Here is a 24519-nt window from a genome sequence, read left to right as displayed (position 1 = left end):
ACTAGTTTTTGACACGGTGGGATCTTTAATGTTCAGCAATGCCAAAAGGGCTGCAGGCATGTCCTTTTATGGATGGCACACACATTGATGCATAATCCCCTAGCATGTGAACCACCAGGGTGAGAGTTTATAGCTGGGTAAATATTCAAACCCAGGCTAAAACAGCTCAACAGCGAGTGCGCATACCTCTCGGCTGTCCTGAAAATCCTTTTAAATCTGTTTGAAAACCCATGCACAAATATATGCTAATATTTGAAACCAATGAGACAACCAGGCACAACATTCATCAACCAGATGAACACTTTATTAACAGGTACAAATTTGTATGTGTTGTGCAGAAGCAAGCTCTGCTTCCTTTCCGCTTCCCTTTCACTAATGAAAACCTTAAATTTACAGATATTATCATGATGACATTGTCATCTAACAGACTTTCCTGATTCATTTGTGGTTCTCATCATTTTGACGAAAAATCACACTTGGATGACATGGAGGCTGGAGTCAGGATTGAAGGAGGACGTGTCATCAATCTTCGGTATGCTGATGATATCACTCTGTTGGCAGAAGGTAAAGAGGACTTGATGAAACTGCTGCAGACAATGGAGAAGGAAAGTGAAACACTTGGTCTTTATTTAAACCAGATTGTCAGGCCAGATCAAATCTCTAACTTGCTACAGGTATCATGTAAAACCTATACTCACCTGTTCACTGGTGAGTGTCGGCGACTGAACTGGCTCCCCCACCAGGACCTCCTTGTGAGGAGGGTGTATGGATATAGACACTCGGCAGGACGAAAAACGAATCCTGTCAAAGGGTGGAGGATCTCCTTGTGAGCCAACGGCCATCCATATCTGGTGCCCAACTGACTCTGCGGACATCCTCCTGCAGTGGTTACCTTTCCTAGGATATTGGTGGCAGGATTTGCAATCCGGCCACCATAAAAACACTTCATTCCCCAAAATCACATGAAGTGATGTGTGACGGGGTGGTGCTGAGCTGTCGTCCACCAGACTGTGGTCTCCTTGGGTTAACCTGAGGCGGTCCCTTTGTCTGGGTGACTGGAATGTCCAATCCCTAAGAGAATTGAATGGGCCAGAAATCTGCCTGGGGGATGGCGAGACGGAGGCCCCTGGAGTACCGGCAGAAAGTGGACGTAGTGACGCGCTGTGGCACATGCTCCTCAAATATGTATGTATTTATATAAACCGAAATTAAGTCAAAAATCTTATCAATTAAGAAGATCGGTATGTTCATATTGCGAGACGATCATGTGAAAATAGTGAAAAGTTTCATCCTCCTGGGTTCTCGGATTGAAGTGAGTGGAGAACGGAGAGAAGAAACTAATAGACGGTTAGCATCGGGGAGAACAGTAGTGTCAGGATTGATAAAAATCTGGAAAAACAAGGATGTGACGAAACAAACCAAGAGAAGGTTGGTAAATACTCTGGTATTTCCAATTGCAATGTATGGATGCGAGTCATGGAGAGTGAAGAAGAAAGAAAGGAAGAAGATTGACAGTTTTGGAATGTGGTGGTTGAGACAAATGTGAACAATTTGATCAACTGCAAGAAGAACAAACAAATCAGTGCTTGAATAAATTAGACCACCGTACTGTACTTACATGAGAAGCGCTGAAGTGGAAATAGAAACTGCCATACTTTGGTTGGACACATCATGCATGCAGAAAATGAGTCTGCAGAAGTTAACCATGTTGGGTATGGTTCAGGGAAGAAGAGGAAGAGGAGGACCTTGTACGTGCTGGATAGATGAGGTCAAGGCTGCAACCAAGCTCTCTCTGCCAGGAAGCAGTGCAGGTTAGAGATGTTTGGAGAAATCTGATGATGAATGTCACCAAAAGTCAGACACGACTTGACGATACTGGATAACTGGTTTTAATAATTTGCTAACTGTTGCGGCCAGAGACTCTTAGCCTATACAGCGCCCATCTGTAATCCATCCATCCATCCATTGGGACCATACTCTGTGCAGAGCGTTTGTGCTGCTGAAGCAGTCTCCTTGGCTATTTGGGCACAATCCTGGACGGGTCGCCACTCCGACACAGTATACCACCATGCTGGCACTCATTTTGCTGACCTCGGAAGGATGACAGGCCGAGTTAACCCCACCTGGTATTGATTCAACAGCCGAGTGAGATTTGAACTCAGGACCCGAGGATCCCAAGCATGTCCCCCTAACCATTAAGGTAACACAGGCATGTGTAAGTACGTCCAATATTCTCCAAAGTTCCCTCACATAAGTATTAAGCAACACAAGTTACCATTAGAGATGAGGTTATGCATCAAACGCAGGTCACGATTGCGCCATAAGGGTGTCGGCAGCAATATCGCACATCACACATGAAACCATGCCCGGAAGGAATCACATATGAGGCTTCAAGACATAAGTTATAAACAATCATTACGCAGTCCACATATAATCTGATCGTTAGAAAAATCAGACAGGCAATGGGATACATCATTCATGTGTAAAGATTAATTTAAGCATCTTTGTAAGCTGGAGATCATTGCGGCCTAGCTGGCGGCCTACCTAGAAGCCTGGCAAGTCAAGGCGGCCTGGGTTCATTTGTCTGCGTGGGACACGGTAAGCATCGAATGCCTCAAGGATGTCGGGTTTCCTCCAAATTTCTTTCAGTTTGGTGTTAAACAACAGCAGCGACTGTTTTAAAAGGTAAACATTTGTTGGATGGAATTGACTGAATCATTTGTGGTTGTAATAATTTTTACTTCTGATACGTGTGCTCCATGAAACACCACAATTATCTCTTTATACATCTTAACACAGCTTGTGTCCAAGGTGGAACCCCCCCCCCTTGGGGAGCAGGACAAATATAGTCCCTACAACCTTCGTCCAGTGACCCTTGATCCCCCTGTCAAGTTTGGTTGAGATCGGATAAGTCATGGCCAAATGTATCACGGTTAGACAGACAGACAGACAGATAGACAGACACCAAATTGCGTATTTCAGAATTATGACTAAATTTGTCTAAACATGTATTCATTGCTGTTTTCTCGAATAAAAACTTCGAAACAAAAATTGCAGTGTTTTTCAGATGTTTTGTGCCACTCTTTCCCTGCCCCTAAAATCCGTCGCTGGTACGACGGAGAACATCATGTAACCCTTTTACATCATCCCTGCAACTCTATGTGCGGAACTTGGACCCCTCGTACACCCCCGTAGATCCTGATTTGATTTTATTTTTTTTATGCTTTGACCAAACTTTACTCCACCGCGGGTGATGAAGGTTGTGGTCAAGTTTCAGAGAAGAAAGCAAATACATTCTTTTTTTTTTGGAGTGGGGGTCAAACCTGGACCCATTTTGACCCCCTCCCTTGAGAACCCCTATAACCTTCATTTTTTTTATTTTTTTATGCTGTGAGCATATCTTAGTAAATCACGTGTGATAAATAAAGGTTGCGGACCAATTTCATCGAAATTGTTTGTGTAGTTTCGGAGAAGAAGGTCCAAGTATTTACATTCTGACTGACCGACTGACGGACACCGTGCGATGCTGATACCTCACCTGAACTATGTTCCAGGTGAGCTAAAAAAAAAAACACTCGTTCCCTGGATGACGTCACACAGATTATGCAATAATCTTGAACTCTATCCAGAATTTTTATGGCCTGTTGCGGTCAGATTGAAAAATATATTTAGATCCTCGTGGAGGATCTCTAAGTCTGACTCACGTTGTTGTTCTTGTGGACTTTCTTGTTTCACAGCCTACAGTTTCCATCGAAACTTCCTGAAACTCGGCGTATATATGTAAAAGTACCCTGCGCAGACAGTAACCATCTCCGATTTTGAAAATTCCTCCTAGAAAAAAAAGTTATGACGTCAAACTATCTCCACTAATGGAAATCTCCTAAAAAATTATCTCCGAAACTAGGCAAGCTTTTTGAAATCTGTTTGCGGGAATCGAACGGGGCAATAGCAGAGATGAATTACCGCACATATGATACATCACTATGACGTCATATTGATTTTTATGACGTCATTCCTATTTTTTGACTTTTTGTTTCACAACCCAGAGTTTTCATCGGATCTTCGTGAAACTTGCCATGTATATGCAGAAAGCCCACGGGCAGGCAGAAACCAGCTCCGATTTTGGAAATTCTTCCGAGAAAAAAATTTGACGTCATAATATCCCCGCTAATGGAAATCGCCTATACCATTATCTCCGAAACTAGGCAAGCTGTTTGAATTTTGTTTGCGGGAATCAAGCCGGGCATCAGCACAGATAATTTATCGCAAACCTGATACATCACAATGACGTCATATTCGTTTTTATGACATCATCATTAAGAGGACGAGGATCTTCGCTCATTTGAGCTTGTTTTAACTTTTAAAGCCTCAAAAGATCACTAAAACTAAACACCACGTTCAGTTCATGGTGTATTTACCCCAAAAAGTTTTTACACAATTTCTTTTTAATGGCGCTGGACCTTAAAAGCGGTCCAGCAGGAGTGTTGTGGAATTTGCGACAATGTCCATGAGTATGCAGCCTTGCCTTTCACTGAGTATAACAAGAAAGAGAGACAAGGGAATGGACAAACCACATTGTCTGCACCTGTGACACAGAGTCTTGGAGTGTACTTCACATTCCTCTCGCTAACAGTGTCGAGCCCCACAGGTCAAGTTCAATGACATCCTGCGTGATGACTCGCTGTGCCATGGCTGTATGGACGCCAGACGTGAAGAGTTGCCTGCTGTGCATTAAATAACAGCAGCTATGCTTTTCCAATCGGCAAAAGCGAAAGATTGCTTGCTTCAACCGCGTAGAAAATCGATTAAACTTGAACTGATCTTTTTCTCTGAAAAAAGGTCATAAAACAAAATATCCAAAAGAATAGCGTGACATGCTGCCAGATAAAACCGGTCAGACATCTAATCTGCCAATGATGCCTGAACACTACAAGCCAGGTGTCTGGAAATGGGCCATTTGACACAAGGAGCTGTGTTGAGTCTTGATGTCAGTACAAACTAAACTTTTTACAGCTGTGAAGAGCTTACAGGACAAATACCAGATGGGGGGAAAAGGTATGTTGATATGGTGTGACAAAACAGGAATTGAGGAGGTGTATAGGATGTAGCTGTGTAAAGAAGGGGTGAGAGATTGTGCTGGAAAGCAAGTAATTCTCCTTCGGTTCCCATGTGCTGGAGTCATGCTTTCGGCATCATCTTTTGGCAGAAATCAATTTAAGTCTCAAAACTGTATTTGATATGAAAGTAAACATTACATGGACCAAAACATGACAAGGCACGAATTGTGTTGCTTCATCATGTTAAGGAACAGCTCACTTTCCTTTACATATGTTTCTACATTCATGGGTGATGGAGGTGGCGTTGCTTTGTGCTTAGGCAATATTTCTGTGCCCATCCCAAACTTTCATGCGGGCAATTTAGAATCGACTTGAACGTTAGTGAGTAGCAGGGTTTTGTTAGTTAGTTAGTAGCCAGAAAAAATAAATGTCTGAGCTCAGAAATGACAATTTTATACCTGCAGCGAAAATTAACTGGAGCATAACACGGCAATAATGGACCAAATGACGTTCGCATTCTCCACTTGTACTGGATCGTATGACCAGTTGTTGGACTCTGTAGTCCATCAAAGGCTGTGAATCCTTTGTATGTTAATTTCCATCCAACAATACAGAAAATAAATATTTAAAATCAAGATTATATTCCCAACAGAGCTTTGAGTTTCGGTCACAGGTGCATTCCAATATCCACCCCTCTTCAGGCCAAAAGGGCTTGATTGCTCAAAGTGCCGTTATTTTGTATTTTTACATCAATTTGATGAACAATTTCATTAAGAATGACTTCCGATTCTGGGTTTCTCCATGCGCAGGTCAAATCTGCAACTGCTCCTTCCACCTCAATGAAAGTTAAGTTTTCCGAACAAGATCCGTCATGTTTTTGGTATACTGAAACGCAAAAGAAACTTACCACCTTTTAAACCTTTAAATATCAACAATAACACTGCGTGTAGTAAATGTGTGAACTTATTTGTGGACAATAGTGTCCTCACTGTCAGACAAAAAGGTCACGGATGGTCACTTGAACCTTCAATGGTCACTTCCTAGCACAGCTGTTGAACAGCCGTTTTGACTGTCAGTGATTAGCCAAGGGGTACGGGATGGTTTTAATGAGCTGCAAATGATGTCTTGATATTGGCTTTAAAAAGGCCAGTGCAAAATGGGCATTTCAATCAACATGCCATGATTGTCAAGGGATCAACGGCAGTGTGCCTTGGGCAGACTGCAAGGCGGATTGAGCTACCGTGAGGTGGCACGTCGCCTTGGCTGTTCACACGAGACGATATCGGCCCTGGTGGACAGACACCCTCCACAACTCTGCAGATGACAGACCTCGATCAGGGAGGCCAAGAGTCACCACTGCAAGGCAGGACAGGCAGATGGTCCTAAGTCACCTGCGGGATCGATTCCGTCCAGCATCCCGCACTGTGGCAGAAACTCCGTGGCGTGCAAACCCACGGATCTCCAATGATACTGCACGAAGACGACTGCACGATACACTGCCTGTATCCAAAACAATGGTGGCCACACGCTATTAAAAGGGGACTGACATTGCACCCTGTGCTGTTCTGTACTGTAGAACAAACTGATGAGATGGTGTATCTTGGTCAAAAACTTGACATGTCATCAATAAAATGCCATTGTTTCATTTAACAATTGTTGGTTTGTTTTATTTTGAACTGTTACAATTTTATTACATTTCAAACAAGTGGTAAGTTTCTTTTGCGTTTCAGTATATATTTACCTCCGCCATGTTTTCACCCATCTGTGTCTGTCTATCTGTGAACAGGATATCTCACAAAGTTGTGAACGGATTCGAACAAAATTTGGTAGACATGCTGGGTGTGCGACAACGAAGGATTGATTCATTTTTGGTGAAGATCCCAATGCAGATCTGGAAAAGAGAGGTAAATTTTTTTTTTTATAAGTGATTCTGATCACCATTGAGAGATGAGACCAAACGATATACAGCATTATATTTCAAACTGTTGTGGGTGAGTTATCACAAAACTGTGGATGAGTTGGTTAGGTGACAATAACAAGCTAGTTAGATCTTGGTTGAGGTCCGAATCCAGATCCGCCCTATCACTGAGATACAAAATGTAAACTGTTCAGCTTGGCGGAGGTACTGTATGTGCTCCACTGAGTGATGTTCTCGTTTCATCCCTGTGTTTCTGTTTGTGTTTTCGTCCAATTCTCCATGCAAAATCAAACCTTCTGCTGTATTATTGAATTTGTTGAGGTGTAGATCAGGCCGACTGCTCGGACAGCCAGGAACAAAATTGTCTCGGTTTTGAGGTTGTTTCTCTTCTGCTTTTCTTTCCTAAAGTTTTGTCCTTTCTGCCTCCTCAACATTATTATATTCCCCATCCCTCGCTTATTATACCTGTCCTCTAAAAAAAAAAATATATATATATATATATATATATATATATATATATATATATATATATATATATATATATATATATATATATGTTGCTCCGAAACACAATCTCATTCTTCCTTCGACCTGAACTTCCTGAACTTCATTCTTTATCTCTCCCTTTTCTCAACATCTACAAATTGAATCTTCATTGAAGGAAACACTTCTTCCTTGTCCCTTTAAAAGCTTTTTAAAACATTTTAAAATGCATCAGTTTCCTTATTTCTCCATCAGGAGTATCCCACATTTTCTTCTTCTTCACCACAATCTATTCTTCTTCTTATCATTATTTTTCACTTGCCATATTTTACAAACCTGTCTCTCACCTAATTAAGCACTTGGTCCATCAACCCTCCGCACAAACCGACAGCATCACCTTTCTTCATACCTTCAACAAAAATTCCTTCCACCCATCCGATGATGTTCATCTCCACATGTCCTATTTGGGAATTTTGAGAAGTCCAGTTTGTGGAGGTGGTCTGCTCACAACAATCAAATCCCTTTTATGTTTTTTTACGGTGTCAAACCCTTATATGGTACCCTCCCCCACAACTCCGAGAAGCCCGCATCCTTCCAACCGCACCCCTCCCATGTGTTCCCCTCTTCAGCATCCTCCACTTCGTGGTCTCTCTTTCTACATCCCCCCTCACAACACCCTCTCAAAGCTTCCCACACACGGCTGCACCCTCCCATTTTCTCCTAATCCTGCACCCTCCCAACATCCTCCCATCCCTCACCCTCCCAGCATTCCCTCCCTCCATCCCGCATTCTCCCAACGTCTCCTTCCCTGTCCTCCACTGTGTAGACCTCAAACAGCCGAGGCCTTTGCGCCAACCTGACAGATCTCTCAATCCAGGCTGATGCTGATAAACTGGACATCATCTGTTTAAAATAATCCTTTCTTCCACAGGAAGGATTTAACAGAGAGCCTTCCTCCACCCACCTGTTACACAATGCTCCTTCAATCCATCATACTTCAACAGCTTTTGCTCAGGTACCTCAATTACCACCTATCATGCCACAGTCAGCTCATCCAACACCAGCACTCTACCCTAACCTCCCTCTCCAGAATCACAATGTCTTGGTGCAGGGTAGTAGTCGTAGTCTCAGATGGGACCACCATGCTTGGTGTTGGCTTAATGGTTAGGGTGGTGGACTTGGGATCCTAGGATCCTGAGTTCAAGTCCGACTTGGCTGTTGAATTAATACCAGGTGGGGTTGAGTCTGCCTGTCATCCTTCTGAGGTCGGCAAAATGAGTGCCAGCTTGCTGGTATACTGTGTCGGAGTGGCCACCTGCCCAGGATTGTGTTCAATAGCCAAGGAGACTGCTCAGGCAGCATCAATGCTCTGCACAGAGTATGATCCCAGTGGATGGATGGATAGGACCACCATCTTCATTTTCATATTGGCCATTACCCCCGCCCCCCCCCCACTTACTTCGGCTGCTCAAAATGGATGCTCTTTGCCCATGAGGTCTGCTTTGCTGGAGTGCTTCCCGCTGGCACAAATGCTATGAAGACTTACAAGCGACCTGCCTACCTTCTTCAACCACTTATTTCAAAAATTCCAATACTTAATGATCGTACCACCATAACTTTCCCAGGATCAGTACCTTATTGGAGGACAGCAAGGCTTGGTGTGTCCTTAATGGTTTAAGATCCAAGGGTCTTGAGTTCAAGCCCCTGTTGTCTATTGAATTCATACCAGATAGGGTTAACTCGGGCAGTCATCCTTTTGAGGTTGGCAAATTGAGTACCAGTGTACTGGTAATAGGGGCATTGCATCAGTGGCACAGCTGTGCCCCCAGCCAATGATGTGGTTCTCAACTACAGTCTTTTTCTGCACATGAAGGAGGAGGAGCAGGACAGCACATACTGCAATGTCTCAGAATTGCCACAGGCTCAACATCCTAAGTTCTTCTCTTTTTGGGTCGGCAGTGTTATACACAATGAAGGAAGAAAGATATTTGGAGAGGCTGCATGCACCACCTGTCTGACCATAACAGCTTTCTTGGCTCTACTACAGTCAATGCTGTCCATGCTCCTGCTGTGTCTTCACAATGTGCTCATCTTCCTGCCATCTTATTTCATTCAACACCACCATCTTCCTCTTTTCCCTATTGTCAGCTTTGCACACCACACATTTGTGTGGCCATATAATATCTTGTCGACCATACTGCACGGCCCCAAGGATCACTCTCAGCTTCAGCGCTGAGAAAGATCTCAGGTGCAGTTCAGCATGGTCAACAAGGTAACGGGTGGATACACAACACAAACCATGTGAATAATTTCCTGATGTTAATCAGAAATGGTGTGCATAACAATAAAACATAATCGTGAACATGCTGCTTCCACTCTCCCAAAAAAACATGGAGGCATTAATGTCAAATAAGACTTCAGGGCTGTCTCTCTCGACATATCTAGAGTTTTCGATACAGTCTGGCATCTTATCTTGCTCTCCACACCCTCTGGCTATGGCATCCAAAGGCTAAATCCACTGTTGGGTTACTGATTTCCTCTACTCTCATATTCATGATGTGGTTCTCAACAGAATCCTTTCATCCCCTATCCATGTCAAGGCTGGAGTACCCCAAGGCAGTGTTCTAGGCCACATCTTGTTCCTAATCTTCATCAACGATCTCTCTGACTCTCTGGAAAATCCTCTTTATCTCTTTGTTGATGACTCCACCATCTGCCGTGACATCCCTCATCCTTCAGATGGACAGGCAGCAGCCTCTTCCCTCTCTTCAGACATTGATATAATCACAGTGGTCAAACACTTATCATATTTCTTTCAATCCTGACAAATATCACACTCCCACTGTCTCTCTTTTTCTCCAAAAGAACCAAATTGCCAAATCTCCCATAAACTTCATCAACAATCTGATATTGAAGAGGTTCAGTCACAAACTCTGGGATCTCAATATCAACCATGATCTTTCTTGGGCAAACCACATTCCAAAATTAGGCTCCCATGCTCGCCACTGACTGGGCATTCCCCATCATGCAAAGTCCTTCCTTGGCACACCTGAATTCTTATCCACGAGCAAGGCCTTCATCTGCAGCTTGATGGAATACTGGCCATCCCTCTGGGATGGTGCCACTGCCTCACATCTTGCTCAGATTTGACGTCGTGGAAACTAAAGTCTTCAATATCATTGAAATCTCCCTTGATGAAGCTGAGTCTATGTGCCCATAACTTGGCAATGACAGACAGGTCATTGGTCTCTTTATCTTCTGCGGCCTCCTTTCTGGTCTTACAGCCTCTGCCTTCTCCGTGCTTTGTCCACCCCCCCCCCTTTCCCTGCAGGTTTCTGCAGGGCTCACATGGTTTGCAATCAACCCTCTACTGGTGAGACTTCCTAAATCCAGGATCAATAATCACCTCCACTCATTCATTCCTCTTTTTCCCCACTGGTGGAACCAATTTCCACGTTCTCTTCAATCCTATTCTTCCCTCCTGATCTTCAAGACAACTGTTCAGCACCATCTCAGATCACAGATCACCTACTCTTCACAAAGTACACCTTGGGATATTTAATATATTAATGTGTGTCGATACCGACCCAAGCCCCCACACCAACACGAGACCCATAGCCTTTGGTAGTTTGTAATCTGCCCTTTGTCATTGAACTCTTCCATTGACGTCCATTGGAGTAAATCAGGTGTAGGGCAAGCTCATAGTTTTTTTAATTAAAAAAAAACGTTCAGCACCTGAGTTACCTGCTATAACCTCCCGTCACTGTTTTATTCCAGCTCTCCAACTTTTAATTTCATGGATCTGTGCCTGAAAAATTAAATCAAATATGGCGACTTCAAATAAAAGCTGTGTAGCTCTTTTCTTCAATAAAGTTCTAATAGGCCAAACAGATGATGCATTCAGAGCACCAGAACATTTACAGCTCCATAAATTAACAATGTCAACTTGCACCAACATCATTACACTCAGAACACTAAATTATTTTAGCTATTATACAGAAGGGGGGGGGGGGACCCTTTCTCCCCTCCAAACAGATAATTTTCTCCATCACTGTATATCCCATTCACCTTTGTGCTCAATGATGGGCCTTTGAAAGAATAATGCGTTTCGAAGTGCTGAGCAGTTCCCCATCGATGTGATGGCAGTGCAAGTGGAAAGCAATGACACAAATCTCTCCCCTAATTTGGTAACACCAGGAAGGAGCCAATCAAGTAGGAATCTTCAGAATTGGGAAGACGGTGGTCAGAAAGATTAACAAGTCATGAGAATTGGGCATTAAAAATTAAAATCAAACAAATTCTCTTCTTTCTACGCAGCACAAGGCTGTGGGGTAGCAACATTGGCTATGCCGCCGATGTAGGTTCGGGCAGCAATTTGTAATTTTACAGGCTGCCAGCGACAGCTCACCTACTCTTCGTGAAGAACACCGTGGGATTTTTAACGTCCACCACCTAATGCCGGTAGATGGGACACCCCGTTTAACATCCATCCGTGGGACTGCACGCACATTGATGAATCGTCCAACTTGTGAAACCCTGGGATGATGGCTTATAGCTGGGCCGGGATTCAAACCCAGGCTCAACGGCTTAGGGGTGAGGCCAACCCCATGAGAACATGGTGTTAGCTAGGGTCATTATTGCAGTTCACTTGGTAGTTTTTAGCTCGCCTGTTCGAAGAACAGAGATCAAAAGCGATACCCCCGGCGTGAGCGTCAGCATCAGCATCAGCATCAGCGTGAGTGTGAGCGTGAAAATGTTAAAGTTTTTGGTGCAAGTTATTTAGAAGCTTGCCATTCATTTAAATGTGTACTCGGATGCTGATATTTGGCATGCAGGTTCCTTTGGGGTATATTATTGATGTAGTGAAGTTGAAATGAAAAAATAATTTCAGTTTTAAAAAAAAATTTGACCTGTTTTGAACTTAACTTTTTTGTAGCACGAAAAAGTTTTGTTTTTGTAACTTTAAAGTTTTTTCCTTTCGAATGTTTTTATCTACCACACTATTTTTTTACTGATTACAATATACAAATACATATATTGCTTTAAAATTATATGGATCAGACTTCACTACAATGCTTTATAAAAAATATTATTGGACTAGTCTTTTAAAAACGATAAATGTATAAACAGGCGAGCATTGGGTGGTTTTGACACCAACTCTCTGGTTAACTCACCTGTTCTAAGTACAGAGAGCTATAGCGATACCCCCGGCATGAGCATCAGCATCAGCATGAGCGTGAAAATTTTAAAGTTTTTGGTGCACGTTATTTCGAAGCTTGCCATTCACTTAATATGTGTACTAGGATGCTGATATTTGGCATGGAGGTTCCTTTGGGGTAGATTATTGATGTAGTGAAGTTGAGATTAAAAAATAATTTCAATTTTTTTTAATTTTTGACCTGTTTTGAACTTAACTTTTTTGTAGCACATCAACGTTAAAGTTATTTCCTTTCTAATGTTTTTATCTCCCACACTATTTTTTACTGATTACAATATACAAATACGTATATTGCTTTAAAATTATTTGGATCAGACTTCACTGCAATGCTTCATAAAAAATATTATTAGACAAGTCTTTTAAAAACGATAAATGTATAAACAGGCGAGCATTGGATGGCTTTGACACCAACTCTCTGGTTAGCTCGCCTGTTCGAAGAACAGAGAGCTATAGCGATACCCCCAGCGTGAGCGTGAGCATCAGCGTCAGCGTGAGCGTGAAAATGTTAAAGTTTTGGTGCAAGTTATTTCGAAGCTGGCCATTCATTTAGTATGTGTACTCGGATACTGATGTTTGGCAAGGAGATTCCTTTGGGGTATTTTATTGATGTAGTGAAGTTGAAATAAAAAAAAATTCAAATTTAAAAATTTTTTGACCTGTTTTGAACTTAACTTTTTTGAGGCACATCAACGTTAAAGTTTTTGGTGCAAGTTATTTATAAGCTTGCCATTCATTTAATATGTGTACGAGGATGCTGATATTTGACAGGGATGTTCCTTTGGGCTATATTATTGATGCAGTGAAGTTGAAATTAAAAAAGAATTTCAATTAAAAAAAAATTTTGACCTGTTTTGAACTTAACTTTTTTGTAGCACATCAACGTTAAAGTTTTTGGTGCAAGTTATTTAGAAGCTTGCCATTCATTTAATATGTGCACTAGTATGCTGATATTTGGCATGGAGGTTCCTTTGCGTATTTTATTGATGTCGTGAAGTTGAAATTAAAAAATGATTTCAATTTTTTTTAATTTCTGACCTGTTTTGAACTTAACTTTTTGTAGCACATCAACGTTTACGTTTTTGGTGCAAGTTATTTAGAAGTTTGCCATTCATTTAGTATGTTTACTAGGATGCTGATATTTGGCATGGAGATTCCTTTGGGGTATATTATTGATGTGGTGAAGTTGAAATTAAAAAATAATTTTAAATTATTTAAATATTTCACCTGTTTTGAACTTAACTTTTTTGTAGCATATCAACGTTAAAGTTTTTGGTGCAAGTTATTTAGAAGCTTGCCATTCATTTAATATGTGTACTAGGATGCTGATATTTGGCATGGAGGTTCATTTCGGGAATATTATTGATGTACTGAAGTTGAAATTAAAAAATACTTTCGATTTTTAAAAATGTTTGACCTATTTTGAACTTAACGTTTTTGTAGCACATCAACGTTAAAGATTTTCCTTTCTAATGTTTTTTTTGTACTACACTATTTTTTGTTGATTACAATATACAAATACATATATTGCTTTAAAATTATTTGGATCAGACTTCACTGCGAGGCTTAATAAAAAATATTATTAGACTAGTCTTTTAAAAACGATATATGTATAAACAGGCGAGCATTGGGTGGCTTTGACACCAACTCTCTGGTTCGCTTGCCTGTTCGAAGAACAGAGAGCTCTAGCGATACCTCCGGCGTGAGCGTGAGTGTCAGCGTGAGCATCAGCGTGAGCATCAGCGTGAGCCTCAGCATCAACGTGAGCGTCAGCATCAGCGTGAGCGTGAGCGAGAAAATGTTAAAGTTTTGGTGCAAGTTATTTAGAAGCTTGCCATTCATTTAATATGTGTAATAGAACGCTGATATTTGGCATGGAGGTTCCTTTGGGGTATATTATTGAAGTAGTGAAGTTGAAATTAAAAAAAGACTTTAAATTTTTAAAAAATTTTGACCTGTTTTGAACTTAACTTTTTTGCAGCACATCAACGTTAAAGTTTTTTCCTTTCTAATGTTTTTATCTCCCACACTATTTTTTACTGATTGCAATATACAAATACATATATTGCTTTAAAATTATTTGGATCTGACTTCACTGCAATGTTTTATAAAAAATATTATTAGACAAGTCTTTTAAAAACGATATATGTATAAACAGGTGAGCATTGGGTGGCTTTGACACCAACTCTCTGGTTAGCTCGCCTGTTCGAAGAACAGAGAGGTTTTGCGATACCCCCAGCGTGAGCATCAGCGTCAGGGTGAGCATCAGCATCAGCATGAGCGTGAAAATGTTAAAGTTTTGGTGCAAGTTATTTAGAAGCTTGCCATTCATTTAGTATGTGCACGAGGATGCTGATATTTGGCAGGGAGTTTCCTTTGGGGTATATTATTGATGTCGTGAAGTTGAAATTAAAAAATGATTTCAAATTATTGATATTTTTAACCTGTTTTGAACTTTACTTTTTTGTAGCATATTAACGTTAAAGTTTTTGGTGCAAGTTATTTAGAAGTTTGCCATTCATTTAGTATGTTTACTAGGATGCTGATATTTGGCATGGAGATTCCTTTGGGGTATATTATTGATGTGGTGAAGTTGAAATTAAAAAATAATTTTAAATTATTTAAATATTTCACCTGTTTTGAACTTAACTTTTTTGTAGCATATCAACGTTAAAGTTTTTGGTGCAAGTTATTTAGAAGCTTGCCATTCATTTAATATGTGTACTAGGATGCTGATATTTGGCATGGAGGTTCATTTCGGGAATATTATTGATGTACTGAAGTTGAAATTAAAAAATACTTTCGATTTTTAAAAATGTTTGACCTATTTTGAACTTAACGTTTTTGTAGCACATCAACGTTAAAGATTTTCCTTTCTAATGTTTTTTTTGTACTACACTATTTTTTGTTGATTACAATATACAAATACAAATATTGCTTTAAAATTATTTGGATCAGACTTCACTGCGAGGCTTAATAAAAAATATTATTAGACTAGTCTTTTAAAAACGATATATGTATAAACAGGCGAGCATTGGGTGGCTTTGACACCAACTCTCTGGTTCGCTTGCCTGTTCGAAGAACAGAGAGCTCTAGCGATACCTCCGGCGTGAGCGTGAGTGTCAGCGTGAGCATCAGCGTGAGCATCAGCGTGAGCCTCAGCATCAACGTGAGCGTCAGCATCAGCGTGAGCGTGAGCGAGAAAATGTTAAAGTTTTGGTGCAAGTTATTTAGAAGCTTGCCATTCATTTAATATGTGTAATAGAACGCTGATATTTGGCATGGAGGTTCCTTTGGGGTATATTATTGAAGTAGTGAAGTTGAAATTAAAAAAAGACTTTAAATTTTAAAAAAATTTTGACCTGTTTTGAACTTAACTTTTTTGCAGCACATCAACGTTAAAGTTTTTTTCCTTTCTAATGTTTTTATCTCCCACACTATTTTTTACTGATTGCAATATACAAATACATATATTGCTTTAAAATTATTTGGATCTGACTTCACTGCAATGTTTTATAAAAAATATTATTAGACAAGTCTTTTAAAAACGATATATGTATAAACAGGTGAGCATTGGGTGGCTTTGACACCAACTCTCTGGTTAGCTCGCCTGTTCGAAGAACAGAGAGGTTTTGCGATACCCCCAGCGTGAGCATCAGCGTCAGGGTGAGCATCAGCATCAGCATGAGCGTGAAAATGTTAAAGTTTTGGTGCAAGTTATTTAGAAGCTTGCCATTCATTTAGTATGTGCACGAGGATGCTGATATTTGGCAGGGAGTTTCCTTTGGGGTATATTATTGATGTCGTGAAGTTGAAATTAAAAAATGATTTCAAATTATTGATATTTTTAACCTGTTTTGAACTTTACTTTTTTGTAGCATATTAACGTTAAAGTTTTTGGTGCAAGTTATTTCGAAGCTTGCCATTCATTTAGAATGTGTACTTCGATGCTGATATTTGGCATGGTGGTTCCTTTGGGGTATGTTATTGATGTGGTGAAGTTGAAATTAAAAAATAATTTCAAATTATTTAAATTTTTGAACTGTTTTGAACTTAACTTTTTTGTAGCATATCAACGTTAAAGTTTTTGGTGCAAGATATTTAAAAGCTTGCAATTCATTTAACATGTGTACTAGGATGCTGATATTTGGCATGGAGGTTCCTTTCAGGTATCTATCTATAATTCCAGCAATGTGTGTGTGTGTGTGTGTGTGTGTGTGTGTGTGTGTGTGTGTGTGTGTGTGTGTGTGTGTGTGTGTGTGTGTGTGTGTGTGTGTGTGTGTGTGTGTGTGACCGCTGTTTCTCGACAACCACTGGTCCGATCTAATTGAAACTTGCCAGATATATTGCTGGGGACCTGAGGATGTGCCTTTTCAAGGTTTGATATTAATCGGACAAGTGGTTCCCAAGTTATGGCCATTTATGTACCAAACCAATGAGAAGACACGTTGTTGCGATGGGGAAGGGAAGCTCAGCCACGTTCCCCATTATGGGTTACAACGTACGGGCTTCCGGAGAGTGATGACTTCGTGTATTCTAATAATTTTTCGATTTCTTATGTGCATTTATAGATAAACACAATGGCCCAAGTTATGATCGTTTTCATATTAGACGGTGTATAAATTTCGGGAACATCAGAGTGCTGGTATGCTCTGAACCAGGAAGTAAATTTTTTTTCTCTCTTGTCTTCTCTTTTTGTTTTTCCTTGCCACGACATTGCGAAAAGGTAAAATACGTTGGTGCTAATTGAATAATTGGGTATTAAAACTAAATTGCGAATAATCGTAACTGCGAATAATATCGAACTTCCGGGTCACGCACGTACGGGCACGTGAGAGCGAGGAAACGGCCTATGTGGTTTATTTATTTATTATTATTATTATTATTATTATTATTATTATTTATGTATTCATTTGTTTATATATATATATATATATATATATATATATATATATATATATATATATATATATATATATATATATATATATTTTTTTTTTTTTTTTTTTTTTTTACGGGCACGTACTCATATTATTGATGTCGTGAAGTTGAAATTAACAAATAATTTCAAATTTTTAAAATTTTTGACCTGTTTTGAACTTAACTTTTTTGTAGCATATCAACGTTAAAGTTTTTGGTGCAAGTTATTTAGAAGCTTGCCATTCATTTAATATGTGTACTGGGATGCTGATATTTGGCATGGAGGTTCCTCTGGGGTATTTTATTGATGTAGTGAAGTTGAGATTAAAAAATAATTTCAATTTTTTTTTAATTTTTGACCTGTTTTGAACTTAACTTTTTTGTAGCATATCAACGTTAAAGTTTTTGGTGCAAGTTATTTAGAAGCTTGCCATTCATTTAATATGTGTACTAGGATGCTGATATTTGGCATGGAGGTTCCTTTGGGGTATAGTATTGATGTAGTGAAGTTCAAATTAAAAAATAATTTCAATTTTAAAAAATTTTTGACCTGTTTTGAACTTAACTTTTTTGTAGCTCATCAACGTTAAAGCTTTTCCTTTCTTCTGTTTTTTTTCTACCACACTATTTTTTGCTGATTAGAATATACAAATACATATATTGCTTTAAAATGATTTGGATCAGACTTCACTGCAATGCTTTTTTAAAAATATTATTATACTAGTCTTTTAAAAACGATAAATGTATAAACAGGCGAGCATTCGGTGGCTTTGATACCAACTCTCTGGTTTGCTTGCCTGTTCGAAGAACAGAGAGCTATAGCGATACCCCCAGCGTCAGCGTGAGCGTGAGCGTGAAAATGTTAAAGTTTTGGTGCAAGTTATTTAGAAGCTTGCCATTCATTTAATATGTGTACTTGGATGCTGATATTTGTCATGGAGGTTCCTTTGGGGTATTTTATTGATGTAGTGAAGTTGAAATTAAAAAAAGAATTTGAGATTTTAAAAATTTTTGACCTGTTTTGAACAACTTTTTTGTAGCACATCAACGTTAAAGTTTTTTTCCTTTCTAATGTTTTTATCTACCACACTATTTTTTACTGGTTACAATATACAAATACATATATTGCTTTAAAATTATTTGGATCAGACTTCACTGCAATGCTTTATAAAAAATATTATTGGAATAGTCTTTTAAAAACGATAAATGTATAAACAGGCGAGCATTGGGTGGCTTTGACACCAACTCTCCGGTTGATATATTTGTGCATGATAGCAAATAAAAAGGCTTAATTGCTCCACAAGCCTTCAAACCGTATTGAAGGGTCAACTTTGAACAGGATTGAACAAATATTATGGAACTAAAATAATTGGGTGGAAAATCATGACAGTAAGACACATTATATAAGGCAATAAGATATACAATTCGAGTCCATTCAGAGTGCATGCTTTCACCACTTCAGAAAGTCAAGAATTCTGGAGGTCTTGGAATGTGTAATGACTTAATTTTAGGGTTCAAGGCATTTACTTTCAGACACCTTCAGCCAAAAGATTTTAAGTTCAGGAAACAGTTTGGCTAGATAAATAACTCAGCATGTTCTTTGTGTGTTGATAAAAAGTACTAAAGAAGGGGAATTGGTTCTAGGTCAAAGTATTCTCACGGAAGGCAGCCGTGAGACAGACAAATGCCAAAATGTGAGCCAAAGGGTCGAAATTCGGCATGGCATCACCGCATCGCGTTAATGCTCAGCCGGATGGGGATTTCAGCGGAAGCGCAAAAGAGCAAATGGGAGGATTTTTCGGAGAAAGCCAGTGGTTCTCGCAAAGGCTGTAACCCATTTGTTCCGGCATGCAGCGCGTCAGTGAGCAATTTCTGGTGGAAATCTAGAAGCACAATGAGCATCAAAAACGGGCAAAAATCTTGGGGAAAAGTTCCTTTCACCTCGACTCATCCGAACCAGGTTAAAGTTAAATTCCTCAAGTCATGAAAACTTCGGTGTTCAAGTTAGCACGGAAATTTGTAACCCTCTTAAAGACCAAGATGGTGGACGACAACTCAAACAGCAACGGCATCGCTAAAGTGATGCTGCCAACAATGTCAGTGAATATAATTGTGACCCAAATCATAGTTATATCGCAATAATGAAATAGTGTTGTCTTGACGGCTCATTCAAAACACGTCTTCCTTCGAACGGTTCTATAATCCTAGACCCAGTAGACCCATCCTGGGGTTATCTTCAGTTTACTCACCGGCTTTAACCTTCCCACGATGCTGCCGGTCACCCAGAGAAATTGCCAAGGACCACAGACTGCAGATTTGCAGTAGTGCCTAGGCCTACAAATCCAACCTAGCGGGACAGGTTTATGAGGAGCACGTTGTATTTCTGCCCATTCACTTGAAGCTGCCAAGAGCAGCCGTTTCATCAGAAATAAAAACTATGAGCCTGGGCTACACCTGATTTACTCCAATGGACATCAAGTGCATCTCCAATCTTCTGCTGGGTTCATTCACACTCATTTGTACTCGGGCTGGAAATCTTCTCTTGGCAGAAAAAAAAAACTATATTTAAGGTGCTCCTATCCTGCATGCGTTGCTTTAGCTTTGTGGCAATCACCATACTGTCTGCTTGCCAATAATAAACACCCCCATTTTTCAACAGAAGTCGAGGTACACAGCGCTGCCTTTTGTTCACAATGCACACCACCCTCCCCCCCTTATCCTGTTGCCAGCTGCTTTGGTACAGGGCTTGAAAACAAGAACTTGTGAACTTTGCAAACTTCAGAATTGCCAATAGCAGGTTCATAAAATGGCTTCACATGTTGGTTTATTCTCCACCTTATTTGGCACACAGTAAACCGATGAAAATACCATCCAATTGGACTGACAGGAGAGCTGTGCACACTACCCTCTGAGCTGTCTAGCCTGGGTTCGAAACTCAATGCAACTATTAACTGTCACCCTGGAATTTCACATGCGTGCAAAGGCAAGGCATCCGTAGGATTGACGTGGAAACGGGTGTGAAATCTGTGAGCATATGTTGGTGCACGTTGAACATCCAGTGGTGTCCTTCGCGAATAGTAGGCAAGTTTTTTTTTTGAATTTGAACAAATTCAAAATTTCAGATCTAACCTACAGTTGGCACTGCATCAGAGGCACTGCCATGCCCCCCAGTAAAGGTGGTGCAGCCACGTTGCACTTTGAAAAGGTGCAGCCATGGGCTGTATATGAAAGGAAAGGATCAACGAATCAAGAAGGTACCTGTTCAAATGATAAATATATATTGCCTGACCCCCTTCCATCCATCCATCCATTGGGACCATACTCTGTGCAGAGCATTAGTGTTGCCTAAGCAGACTCCTTGGCGATTGGACACAATCCTGGACAGGTCGCCACTCCGACACAGTATAGCAGCATGCTGGCACTCATTTTGCCGACCTCAGAAGGATGACAGGCCGAGTTAACCCCACCTAGTAATAATTCAACAGCCGAGGGGGATTTGAACTCAGGACCTGAGGATCCCAAGCCCACCACTCCATCCATTATACCAACACCAGGCATATAACCCCCTCCCCCTCCCCCACATCCCAGCCAAAATAACAACCTAATAGGTACTTAGAATTGAACTTCACCAAGGGTCTGTCATGCAGACTAACTCCACATAGACAAAGGTGAGCATCAGACAGGTCTAAACGCTGACAAGTCGTGGGTTGTTCGTGGTTTAGTAAAAGGAAAGGATAGTGTTAGGGCTAAAGTGTCGGGCAACTCAATAGCGAAGAAGATTAAAATAACCAGAAAATTTAAGGAAACCATATCCTAGCATACATAGTAAGGCCGACATTCCAGCTCTTCCATGAGCCTCGATGTTGGAAAAACAACATAATCATCCATTGGGAGAAAGAGTGAAGGAACTGATACAGAATTAAGGGGAAAAAATTTTTTGTACAGTCAAGGCTCATGGAAGAGCTAGAACACAGAATGGATCAGGACACAACATATCAAAAGGAACAGCAGGAGAAGGTGGAAACGCCAACAGCACGGCGGAGGGAGAAAACAGACTGAGATGGACAAACAAGGGATGCAAGTAACGATGGGGGCCGGGTATGGGAGAAAACACAAGGGGTGGACAATGTGGATGCATAAGCAAAATTTCGAGAGGGGTGGAGGTGGTTTAACGGGTGTCAAAAATATAATGGTTGTGGATGGGGTATGATCTGAGATGGTGGTGAACAGCTGTCTTGAAGACCTGAAGGGAAGAATGAGATTGAAGAGAGTCTTTATGTTGGTTCCACAGGTGGGAAAAAAGTGAAACAAATGAGTAGATGCCAGTAGTTGTTCTGGATTTTGGCAGTTTCACTAGGATGTGATTTCTGGTGGACTGCGTGCATCCTGCAGATACCTGTGAGGAGAAAGCAGAGCTGGTAGAGGCTGAAAGACAAGAAATGAGGCAGAAGAAGACAGCGAGACCACCGACCTGTCGGCGATGACGAAGTGATATGCCCATGGACTCAGATTTATCAGGAGAGATTCCAATGATCTTGAAAACCTTGCTTCCCACGACATTAAGCCAAGCAAGATGTGAGGCAGGAGAGCCAGCCCAGAGGGGAGAGCAGTACTCCATCAAGCTGCAGATGAAAGCCTTGTCGGTGGATAGTAGCTCAGGTGTGCCAATGAAGTATTATGCATGATGGAGGATGCCCAGTTGGTGTCTGGCTTTGAAATGTGACTTGCCCAAAAGAGATCATGGCTGAGAGTGAGACCTCTGAGTTGGGTGATTGAACTTCTTCGAGAGGGTGAAAAGTATATGGGAGGGTTTGCGGAACTGCACTTTCAGATGGAGAGAGTGAGTCGGATTTCTCAGGATTGAGCCATATTCCGAGTGGTTGACCAGCTTTTGATTTTGTCATGGTCTGAGGAGAGGAAAGACGCTGCTACCTGTCTGTTAGACGGATGAGAAGTCACGGCAGAGAGTGGAGTCATTAGCAAATGGACAAAGAGGATTTTCCAGAGTCAGGGAGATCATTGATAAAGATAAGGACACTGCCTTGGGATACTCTTGGAGCCAAGAATACTGCCCTGGGATACTCCAGCCTTGACAAGAAAAGGATAAGAAAGGGTTCCATTGAGAGCCACACATTGGCTATGAGAGTAGAGGAAGTCAGCAATCCAAGAGGGTAGTTGGTCTTTGATTCCATAGGCAGACAGTTTGGAGAGCAAGGCAGGATGCCAGACTTTATCAAAAGCTCGAGATATGTCCAGAGAGACGGCCGTGATCCCATGTTTGATATTGGAGACCTTCGTCCATTGTTGGGTGAGCAGAGGCAGCAGGTCCAAGGTAGAGTGACCTGTTATGAATCCGAATTGATGACCTGAGATGAGGCTGTTTGAGAAAAGGAATGATTTTACGTCAACTGCGATGATGGATTCCATGACCTTGCTGATGATTGGAAGCAAGATAATTGGCTTGGAGAAAAGGGTATCCATTTTTGCATCTTTTTATTGTAATGCTGTGATGTTGATTTTTCAAGCAGATGGAAGATGACCGAGGGAAAATGACAGGGTGAAAAGGGCAGAGAGAGAGAGAGGAAGTGCAAGAGCAGCTTTGCAGGTTTTTAGGACACGTGAGCTGATAACGTTCAGTCCAGTTGTAGAGTCAGAGTCGAGGGTTGCGAGAAACTTTTCCACCTTCCCAGGTGCAAAAGACACGAAGTCCAGGAACAGTTTGGTGCTACTGAGAAGTAAAGGGTGGGTACACACATGCAGTGATTAGGAGCAAACATTTTGAAGCAAACACAGAATTGAGGCATTCAGTCTTCTCTTGAGCGGAGTTGACTGTGGTGCCGTTTGAAGTGAGGGAAGGGGTGGAGGGAGAGTATACACCAGACAGAAACAGACAGAAAATGATGGACATAGGTGCACCGAAGGAGAGGTGCTCATGTACGATGGACGGACAATTATAACATTTCGCATTTTGTGGAGAGAAGCTCCACATGGCATTCATCAGCTCAAAATCGTAGCTTTGGATGTCTTTCTTCTTCGCACGAAACCATGGAGGCACTTGAATTCCATCTTGGCTGCTTGCGATGACGTTGAGGATATTAAAGTCAACCAACGACTGCTATTGACAAGAAACATGTTCAGGTGGTCGATGTCGTTATCTGTAATGAGAATGCACAGGAAGCATGGCATTTCGTCTGCAAATGTGTTCCGCATACAGACTGAAAAACTGGGAAGGAGGAAGATTTGTGCAGAATGTGGTCCCCATGTGCTCAATAGTGATCAACTTGCCACATGTGTATTGATGTGCACAATAACCGGGATGGAGACACAGTAAGGAATCAAGGAATGACGACAATGGCATGTTCCTGGAGCGTGTGGTCATGGTGAATGAACTGAACGATGGGGTGCGTTCACTTCATCCACAGTTGAGGCAAAGTCCTAAATGGTCGGGTCACCATCGTCACCAAGAAAGAAAATCACTCATTGCAGCCATGAAGCATTGAAGATGATGCACACATCATGTTCTTCTTCCGCCATTGCATTACACGTAACCATCCTACGCCCCAGTATCAGTCAGTGAACGAAGTGTATTGATGCAAGGAATTGTGGGAACTGGAAAGAGAGTTGCGCGTGGCACTGTGTCGGTAACAGTCTGAATTTCTGCAGGATAGCCTGATTTTCCTCCAAGACGATGCATCACCTCGTCGCAACCATGGTCGTACCCAGGAGCTGTCATTTCCTGAAAGCACAGCAATAAAGACGTGCACAAATTTGCTCAACGCCATGTTTACAACACCAGCGAGGAAGCGAGGAAGCAAGCAGCAGATAATTATCAATGAAGTTCATGGTGTTTTTGCTGAAGGTTGGAATAAAAAAAACATTTCTTGATTCTCCCCTTGCCTGAGTATGTAACAGGAAATAGCTGCATC

General features: G+C 41.1%; 1 long non-coding RNA gene across 1 annotated transcript in view; it reads right to left on the bottom strand.

The window, feature by feature from the left end:
• Positions 1–296: 296 nt before the first annotated feature.
• LOC147015242 (uncharacterized) overlaps positions 297–24519 on the bottom strand; it is a 78229-nt gene continuing 54006 nt past the window's right edge. Inside the window, exons 2-3 of the long non-coding RNA XR_015050252.1 lie at positions 1619–1832; positions 297–551 (exon numbers count right to left, since the gene is read on the bottom strand). This is a non-coding gene — a long non-coding RNA (uncharacterized LOC147015242). The remainder of the gene's footprint in view (positions 552–1618; positions 1833–24519) is intronic.

Source organism: Eptatretus burgeri, chromosome 12, assembly GCF_056783735.1.
Source record: "Eptatretus burgeri isolate ZD-2024b chromosome 12, Ebu_testis_v1, whole genome shotgun sequence".
NCBI lineage: Eukaryota > Metazoa > Chordata > Myxini > Myxiniformes > Myxinidae > Eptatretus > Eptatretus burgeri.
This window is presented reverse-complemented; position numbering and strand designations above follow the sequence as displayed.